Below are 9,347 nucleotides of genomic sequence, written 5' to 3' on the forward strand. Positions count from 1 at the left end.
ATAGGCTTAGTGATCAGTTAGTGTATTAGGAGTATCTATAAACACTTGAAGCCCCAAAATATTTTTAAAGTATTTTTTAAAACTCTCTCACTCTTTGAAGATTGCCTCTGTGTTGAGACACTCTTTTCAATGCTTAGCGAGGTCCATTTGCAATATTGCCTTCACCTTTACTTCCTGCTTGTGCAGAGCCTGAAGGTCAGCCAGAGATGAAAGTTTAGGATCTTCTCTGAGGATTAGATCATATGCATGGCCTTCTCAATTCCTGATTTGCTCAGGATCTTTTAAAAGCCTTCATCCCCCACATATCTCCTTTCACAAACTATTTCTTCTCAGGCTTTTTGATCTGTCTCTTGCTTGTCCTAACTGTTATCCCTTGCCCCAGGTTGCTTTGGCCAATACTTTTGCCTGTAAGTGCTTTTGGCAAATGTCACCTGGGAAGCAGCCCCAGACTCGAGAATGCTCTGAGCAGGACAAAACAAAGGTAAGCCACTTGTGCATCAGTCTTTCAGGGAGCCACTAGACAGATCAAAATACACCATCACAATTCTTTGAGATTAAGGTCTGTATTTCTTCTTCAGGTACTTGGCAACCTGTACCAGGAATACAGGCTGCTGTTTTCATGGCCACCTTCTATCTGGTATGTGGGGAAGGGTAGGTAGACAATTTAAAATATCAGAGAACTCTTTTGCTGCAATGTAGCAGCTTCTTTCTTCATTAAGCTTTCCCCTGATTGTTGTATGTTTTCAAATTCCAGAGTTCTGCAAAAGTTGACTCTGACAGGTTTTGCCAGCTTGTTAGTTGCTTTAATGGAGGGATGGAGCCCTGTGTTTCCTACTCTGCCAATTTGGGTATAAAGAAAGCTATCATAGCCAAAAGCCAATAATATTCCAAATAAGATTAATTTCATGTCCTTGTCATCTTTTACTCATCCTTCCAGCTCAGCCTCACCTCCTCCAGGAAGACATTTCTGACCATTCCACACAGCCAATACTGTAATTGTTGTTTTTTTTTTCTTCTTTCTCACCAACTAGACTTAGTCCGTTGAGAGACTGTATCCTTTGATTTCAGGATCCCTAGCACTTAACATGGTTCCAGCTACTTGATAGTGTTATAAATGCCTAAGGAAGGGTACAAATGAATTATGGAAAATAAAGGAAAAGGGAAAAAAAGAGGAAGAAACAGAGACTATTCCATGATTTCTATAATCCTGGTTAAAACTCAGGCTGAAACCTAGAAGGGGATATCCTTGTCATGGTTTTAATCCAAAGAAAAATAAGTTTTTTAAATACCACACATCCCTAAAGAAAAAAATTCACCATATCCAAACTGATGCATTTATCTTTGGGGGAAGTGCTCTCATGTAATGTTAAACTTTGTAACAACTTCAAACAATTTCTAAAATTAATGCAACTAAATTTCATAAATGCCAAAGTGTTTTAAAATTATCATTATTAAATTTAAGATAGTTTTGACCTTTAAGACCTTTATGGAATCAATTTCCACTTTACTGAAACAAGAAGGTGATATATAATGGCCTATAAAGTGAGATTTTAAAAATAACCTGACTGAGTTATCATTCTTGATGAAACAATGATAATATCACAAATACCACCACACTTTGCAGGTGTGCAAGTTTGAAAAGTGTGAATGTATGTTTACAACAGAGTAGAACAATTCAATTGCATAAATTAATCAATCTGAGAAACCACATTAGAAACATAACTAATTTTACATGATTTTCAGTAAGTCCGTATACTTTCAATTTTAGTATAACCTTTGTCACAAAGCCTTCATAACAACTTTAAATGATAACCATTGATGATAAAGAAAGGAAAATAACATTTTAAAGTTCATCATATTAGTATGTATCTACACTTGTGCAGATTTAATCTCCCAGGAATCAAAGGTGGTAAATAGAATAGAGAAAAAGCATATACAGTAAATATAAGCTATATATGCTGAGTACTGAGGAACAGTTTTATACTGCTTTAGGAAAATTACACTTTTTATTACATTGCTTTCTTGTACTTTGCAACCACAATGACCTCTGCAATATAGCTGTCCATCAGATGCCAGAGAGAGAGAGAGAGAGAGAGAGAGAGAGAGAGAGAGAGAGAGAGAGAGAGTTAGAGAGAGAGAGGAGGCACCTGGGCAGTTAATCTCAGAAATACTAGAGTCATATTCCCTGTTTCCCATGTGAGCAGAATACATGGGTAGGAAACCATAGTTACTAATCAATACAAGTGTGAACTTAACTGAATACAATATCACATTGTAAGTAAATATAGCTTAAAATCAATTTCCTCTGACCCATAGTGACAACATGCATAGTTGTTATTGTGCATATGGTAAAATGAGCTGTGAAGAGTAAGCAGATCTCATAAATTCATTTTATACAAACTGGATCTTTTTATTTCCTTTCTCCTTGTTAGCTCTTGAACATTTTCACTGAAGTCACTCAAAATTTTAAGCCTTCCCACCCTCGTTCCCATCATAAAAACACTCTATTACACATGATCTCTTACATACACTCACATTCCAAGATGCCCTGGAAAACTCAAGGAAACAGGGACTCTGGGACATTGAGCTCCCACCAACTAACTCACTGGCAGGACATGTTTGGGTCACCACACTTGGAGGGGAGGGCAAGGACAGATGAGTCATCAGCCAAGTGCTGTGGCGTAAAACAAAGAGAAATGGGGCAGAAGGCAGGGGGCTGAAGCAGGATGGGAAGAACCAACTAGGTGGCATATTTATGAGCAGCTGATTATCTCAGGACAAGCATAGACTGACTGATACAGAATGATTGGGGACACAGCCTTTGAGAAAAATTAGTAGACTAGAATTGAAGGAAACTGACAGATGCTTTTGCCTTTAGCAGTTCTTAGAAATATGTTACCAATAGTGCCACGTCCAAAATACATTTATATTATTAATGTAAATGCATTTGTACTAGAGTGTAAAATGACTACTGCTCTGGTTTTGATCTGATGGCAAGGAGAAGACTTTTGAGGGCACTGGGTACCTAAAGGTCAATAGGCTATAGCTGATGATTGAATAAACAGGAAGAGGTAAGTCAACTTCTATTTTTTTCTGGTGAAGGCAGTACTGACAAGCCCAATTCCATGCCACTCCACAGCGTCTTTTTGGGATACCATTTAAAGTATCCCTGTGATTTTCCCATAAATTTCTGAGCCTTTCTCAATGGACTGCATTTTGCTATTAGAAAGGAATGGGCAACAGGGAGATCCATTAGGACTTTATCAAATCTTCCAAACCTGAGAAGGACAGTCCCATAAAACCACTGATATAAGAAGTCAGTTATTCTTCCAGATGTGCCTCAAGGCTGAGAAAAGAGTATGGTGACTTCTTCACCAACTTCTCCAGTGCCTGGATTCCACACTCCACTATTGTCCTGCTCTTCACAAGGCAGTAGCTAGGAAGACAGCAGACCACTCACTGAAGGTGCCACCATGTTCTCTGGAAATTTGGGATTAGAGACTTAGAAGAACTCAGATCGTACAATGAATGCCTTGTGCCAGGTAAGGGCACTCATTACCCACTACCTTAATAAACACAGACTCATACAAATGCTTTAAGGGAGACAGACACTGTACCCAACAGAGCAGCACAATGAGAAGGCAACATTTCAGCCCTGCTCTTTCTGCCCAAGGGCACACTCAGCACTGTACCCTCACCAGAGGCGCTTCTGCTCTGAAGCGTCACATGTCGTCTCTTATGTGGAATGTACATTTTCCTATCTGCCCTTAGTGACTCATAGGTGAATGAATGCTTTTGACTCTTTATTTCTGGTAATAATAACAGCTATGACTTAGAGAGTGCTTATGTGGTGACTATGCAAAAAAAATATTGTATATATTACCTCATTTAATCTTCCAAACAACTCCATGAGTTATATACCATTTTACAGATGAAGAAACTGGATCTCATAAAGCTTAAGCAATTTACCCAGGGTCAGGAAGTGGTGGACTTAACACTTTTGTAAACACTTTGCATACTTGCTTTAGATCTTTTTTCTTTCGAGAAATTTGATGTTAGTAATACAACTGAGGCCTCCTTCATTACAATTTTTCTCTCTCTTCCTTCCTCCTTCCTCTCCAAAAGTAATTAAAAGTTGGTGTATATCTTTCCTGTGTATGCTTTTATAAATATATGTTTATCCATAAAAATATATAGTATCACCTCTATAATAAATGGCATCAACTTTTTTGAAACTTGCATTTTTCGCTTTACATGATATTTTCTAAATCTTCCCATGTTGACAACTATAAATTAGCTCATTCATTTTAACTGCTGTTTAAGAGTTCACTCTATGAATATGTATTTTCCAGTGTTTCACCATAAGCAACTGTTGCAATTAACAACATTGTACATGTCTTCTGGTGTACATCTGTGAGTATATGCTTAGAAGTAGAACTTTCTCCATTCACGCATCTCTAATTTTACTACATATTGCTAAATTGCTCTCCAGAATGGTCTTACCAATTTACACTTCAGTCTGGTTACAAATACATAATTTCTGCATTCTGGAACTTCTGAACAGAGTCATCTTAAATATAATAGCACAGTTGAGAGAATTGATTCTTAAGAGAGATAGTACAAGATACTGGTTCCCAAACCTAAATGTCCATCAAAATCACCCAATAGACTTACAGAATGCAGATTTCCAGGCCTGGCCCCAGACAAAATGCTCACCAAGTGATCCTGATGCAGTTGACATGTGAACCAATTTGTAGACCATTGGTCTGAGCTACATTCTTACCATACACTGGTCCATATTTTTCTCATCTTTAACCATATGTTAATTTAGACTATTATAAAGCAACATACATGGCTGCATTAGCTACTCCCCTTTACACATTACCATAGAATATGTGCTTGACTTTTACTATGGGTTGTCATAGAAGAACCGTATAAGGATTGAGAGGGAGGAGAGTTGAAATTAAGTAATTCTGTTTTATTCTGCTTTACCCCGTGTTAAGATTCCTAATTAATTGAAGTAAAATAGTCTTGTTTTAGCTGCCCCAAATTCACCAACGGCAGCCAGACAAGGACCAACCTTATGCTGTAAACTTTTAAAAGAGAGAACCAGGGGAGTAAGTTTCTGGTGCTCCCAATCCGACCTCCTTTCCCATAGTTAGTACTAAAGAAAGAAGGGGTGTTGACAAAAACCTGACCACTTTTACTAATTTTCTTCAATTTATAAAGATGTGGTCTACAAAGGTGAGTAGGAGTTAAATTGCCTAATTTTTCTTGAGCCAGTTTTTTTTTCCTCTGTCCTGTTTTTATTGTTTGCTGCAGAATGCGCAACATAGAACATAATCGCAAGTATGTGATCGCCTGTACAAAAGAGGATGGTACTTAGGTACAGATGGGAGACACGATTTCCTTTAAATAAGTACTTAGACACAGGTCGGTCCTACAAGCACGTGGGACCTCCACCTGCATGGCTGAGCTGCCCGGCCTGTAGACCCAAAGGACATCAGGATGCCCCTCTCCTGTGATCAATGCGTTGAACCAGGTGCCAGAGGTCACAACCAGCCCCATTCTAGAGCCTTCCCAGCCCCCTACAGATGACCTGTCTGGACAAGGACACTGGAATTTCTGGAAGGTCAATGGTCCGTAATAGTGAAGGATTCTAGTGAGTCTCCTGGTCCCCAGGGCTCAGTGTGTAGACACGCCTTGATGACCTTCTTCAGCTCGTGATACAGAACAAGTACAAAGGCACTGCTTTTGCCCCTGAGGATGTTGGACCAGGCACCCTTGAAGGCCTTGCCACCCTTGTCTTTGAAGATCTTCTGCCAGCAGTCCACAGTCCCCTGGTATATGATGTCTGCTCCTTTGTACCCTGACTGCATCATCATGTGCCGCCTGACACTGTCGAATGGTTAGGACACCACTCCGGCCATGGCCATCACCACCTAGACAATCATCCAGCTCACCACGATGTGGGTGTTCTTGGGCTCAGGGGGTATGTCTTTGGCCGTGTTGTATACGCCAAAGTAGGCGACTCGATAGATGATGATACCCAGCACGGACAGATTAAAGCCCTGGTACAAGCCCCGGAGGCTGTCAGACTTAGTAATCTTCACCAGACAGTCCCCCAGGCCCTTGAACTCCCATTCAGTGCCTGATTTCCCCACATTGACTGCCAGACACATTCTGGCAAAATCCAGGGGGTAGATGAAGCAGACGGAGGTGGCTCCAGCCACACCGCCAGATGCCAGGTTGCCAGCAAAATACCTCCAGAACTGCATGTGCTTGTCCATGCCCCCCAGGAAGACCTGCTTGTATTTGTCCTTGAAGACGAAGTTGAGAGCTTGCGTGGCAAAGTAGCAGATGACGTTGGTCAGGTTGCCCCTCCAGAAGGACAGCATGCCCTGCTCCTTAGGGATACACACAATGCAGTCCACCATGCCCTTGTACTGCTTGTCAGCCACAGTCTGCTTGCCGGCATGTTGCACCTACAGCAGCAGCTTGACCCACTCAATTTGGGCCATGGCCATCTTGGAGATGGAAGCAGTGATGCCTCAGGCCAAGAAGTCCTTGGCGAAGGAGATGGTCTGTGTCATCACGGTAGCACAGCAGGCACAGAGTGGAGTAGAGGGGTGGAGAGCCAGAGAGTGGGCACCATAGGGTCAGCGCTGCCGCTGCCAGGACAAAAAGGCTTGAGTCAGTTTTGATAAGTAATATTTTTCTAGCAATTTTTTAAGTTTATCTAAAGTTTCCAAGTATAGTCATTTACAATATACTCTTATTATCTACTTAATGTCTGCAGCAAATGTAGTGATGTGTCATTTTTCATTTCTGAATTTGATTACTTAGAACTTTTCTTAGTTTTTTGCTTAGTCTTATTAAGGATTTATTGATTTTATTGGTCTTTTTGAAGGAGCAACTTTTGATGTTGCTGGTCCACTCTGTTATTTTTGTTTGTTTGTTTTTGTTTTTGTATTCTATTTCATTAATTTCTGTTCTCACTGAAAATGTTGAACATTATCTGAGCCTTGTGCTCTCACCCTGTTGTGCTTTAGCTAACTTGCAAAAGACCACCCTGCCCTCACATATCCCTAGAAAAGACTCACCTCCACTTCTCCTCAATGCCTCAGATAAGATCTACCTCCATCCTTCCTCATGACTCCCATAAGACTTACCTAAAATTCCCTTGTTTACCTCCTCTATAAAATCCCAGATCTCGTTCCTTTTCTTTATGACATTCCTCATTCACCTGATTGCAATAACCTGAATAAAGTCATCTCCTTAATTGTCCAGTGTATTCTGTCTTTCATATCACCATTACTATTTTCTTCCTTCTAGAGTCTTTGCACTAATTTATTTTTTAACTTCAGGAACTTAGCTTTTTTCAACCTTTCTTTTTATTAATATAGACATTTTAAGGCTATAACTTTCCCTCCAGGTACTACTTTAACTGCAATCCATGAGTTTTGATATGTAATATATTCACTGTTGTGAAGTTCAAAATATCTTCTAATTTCCATTAAGATGTCTTCATTGATCCAAGAATTATTTTAAAATCTGTTTCTTAATTTCCCAAATATGGGATTTTGTAGATATATTTTTGTTATTGATATCTAATTTAATTGCATCAAGGTTAGAAGATATATTCTCAATGATTTAAATTATTTGAAATGTGTTAGGAGTATTATTATGGCCAGTTCATGATCATATTTGATAAATGTTCCATGTATACTTGAAAACAATTATATTCTGCAGTTTTTCATACAGTATTCTATATCTTTTCATCAGCTCAAATTTGTTCATTGTATAATCTGAGCAACAAAATAACAATAATATTGGCTTATAATTCAGAGAATAAATCAAATATCCAGGAGTCCATACCAATATAAATAATTGAATAATTATATAAATGGGGGAGAAGAGAGAAATCTCCCATGCCAAAAGAAAATTGAAATAAATTATGTAGATAGTCTATCCTGAAGACTTTCAGGAGGAGAAGCATAACTCCCCACTCCTTGAGTGTGGGCTGGACTTAATGAGTATGGGAAGGGGAAAATAGTGATTTCATAGTGGAAAAACGTAGCAGACACCACCTTAACCAAGAGATCAGAGTTAACATCACCAGTAATAAGTCATATTGAAATCACTTACCCCCTGATATGATGCAATGACATGGGCACTTCACTTCTATGGTATTCTTTCCAAACACTCATAACCCCAGAGAAATCATGGGATTTTAATCATGAGAAAAAATCACATCAAACCCAAATTGAGGGACATTAAGAGAAGGAAAAGAAAAGCCACTTGTAATACACATATACAATTATGGAAACAATGGCAGACTATAGAAAGGACTCCTACATACAAATCAACAAGGAAAAAACAAACAACCCAATTTTTTAAATAGCACTTCATAAAAATACTGAATAAGCACTTCACAAAAAAAGATAGCCAAATAACCATTAAACATATAAAAATATGTTCAACATCATTAATCATCAAAGAAATGCAAATCAAAACAGCAATGAGATACCACTAAATGCCTATCAGAATGGCTGAAATTTAAAAGGATGACAATACCAAGTGTTTGCAAGGATGTGGAGCAACTAAAACTCGCATACATTGTTTATGGATATGTAAATTAATTCAATTACTTCAGCAAACTATTTGGCAATTTCTTTTAAAGTTTAATACTAGCCTACCCCCTGACCCGGTAATTCCATTCTTAGGTACATACCCAAAATAATTGAGGACATATGCCCTTCAAAAGACATACACAAAAATATTAACAGAAGCTTTATTTATAATGGCCACAAACTAGAAATAAGTCAAATGTTCATTACTGATAGAATGAATCAATTATGGTATTTTCATACAATGGAATATGAGCAGTAGCATTAAAAAAGAACACTCTACTGCCACACACAAAATTATGGTTGGATTTCAAAAACAATTACATAATGATGAACTAAAGAAGCCAGAAACAAGTACTTTTGGTGTGATCCCATTTATATGAAGTTCAAGAACAGGTAAAATTAACAAATGGTAATATGATGAAAAAAATGGCCACAAGCTTTTGGCAGCTCCTGCCATGAAGAAGTAGAGTTTATTTCTCCACCCCTGGAATCTGGGATGGCCTTGTGACTTACTTCAACCAAAACAATGAGAGTGACATTGTACAACTTCTGGGCAATTTGCTGTTGCCTGAGATCTCCATATAAAGCAGCCCTGTCTAACCTCTTGGATGATTAAATACCCACATGGAGAAAGAGGCTTAACTGACAGCCAGCACCAACCACCAGACACATGTGTGAGACCAGCTTGGACCATCCAGACCCATTCAAGCTGCC

The 9,347-nt window shown here is 38.8% G+C and overlaps 1 pseudogene across 1 annotated transcript; it reads right to left on the reverse strand.

Moving 5' to 3' along the window:
* Window positions 1-5,633: 5,633 nt before the first annotated feature.
* Window positions 5,634-6,593, reverse strand: LOC308494992 (ADP/ATP translocase 3-like; annotated as a pseudogene). The gene has a single exon. The product of its transcript is annotated as an ADP/ATP translocase 3-like (transcript).
* Window positions 6,594-9,347: the final 2,754 nt, after the last annotated feature.

The sequence above is a fragment of the Rhinolophus hipposideros genome (genome assembly GCF_964194185.1).
Source record: "Rhinolophus hipposideros genome assembly, chromosome: X".
NCBI classification, from domain to species: domain Eukaryota; kingdom Metazoa; phylum Chordata; class Mammalia; order Chiroptera; family Rhinolophidae; genus Rhinolophus; species Rhinolophus hipposideros.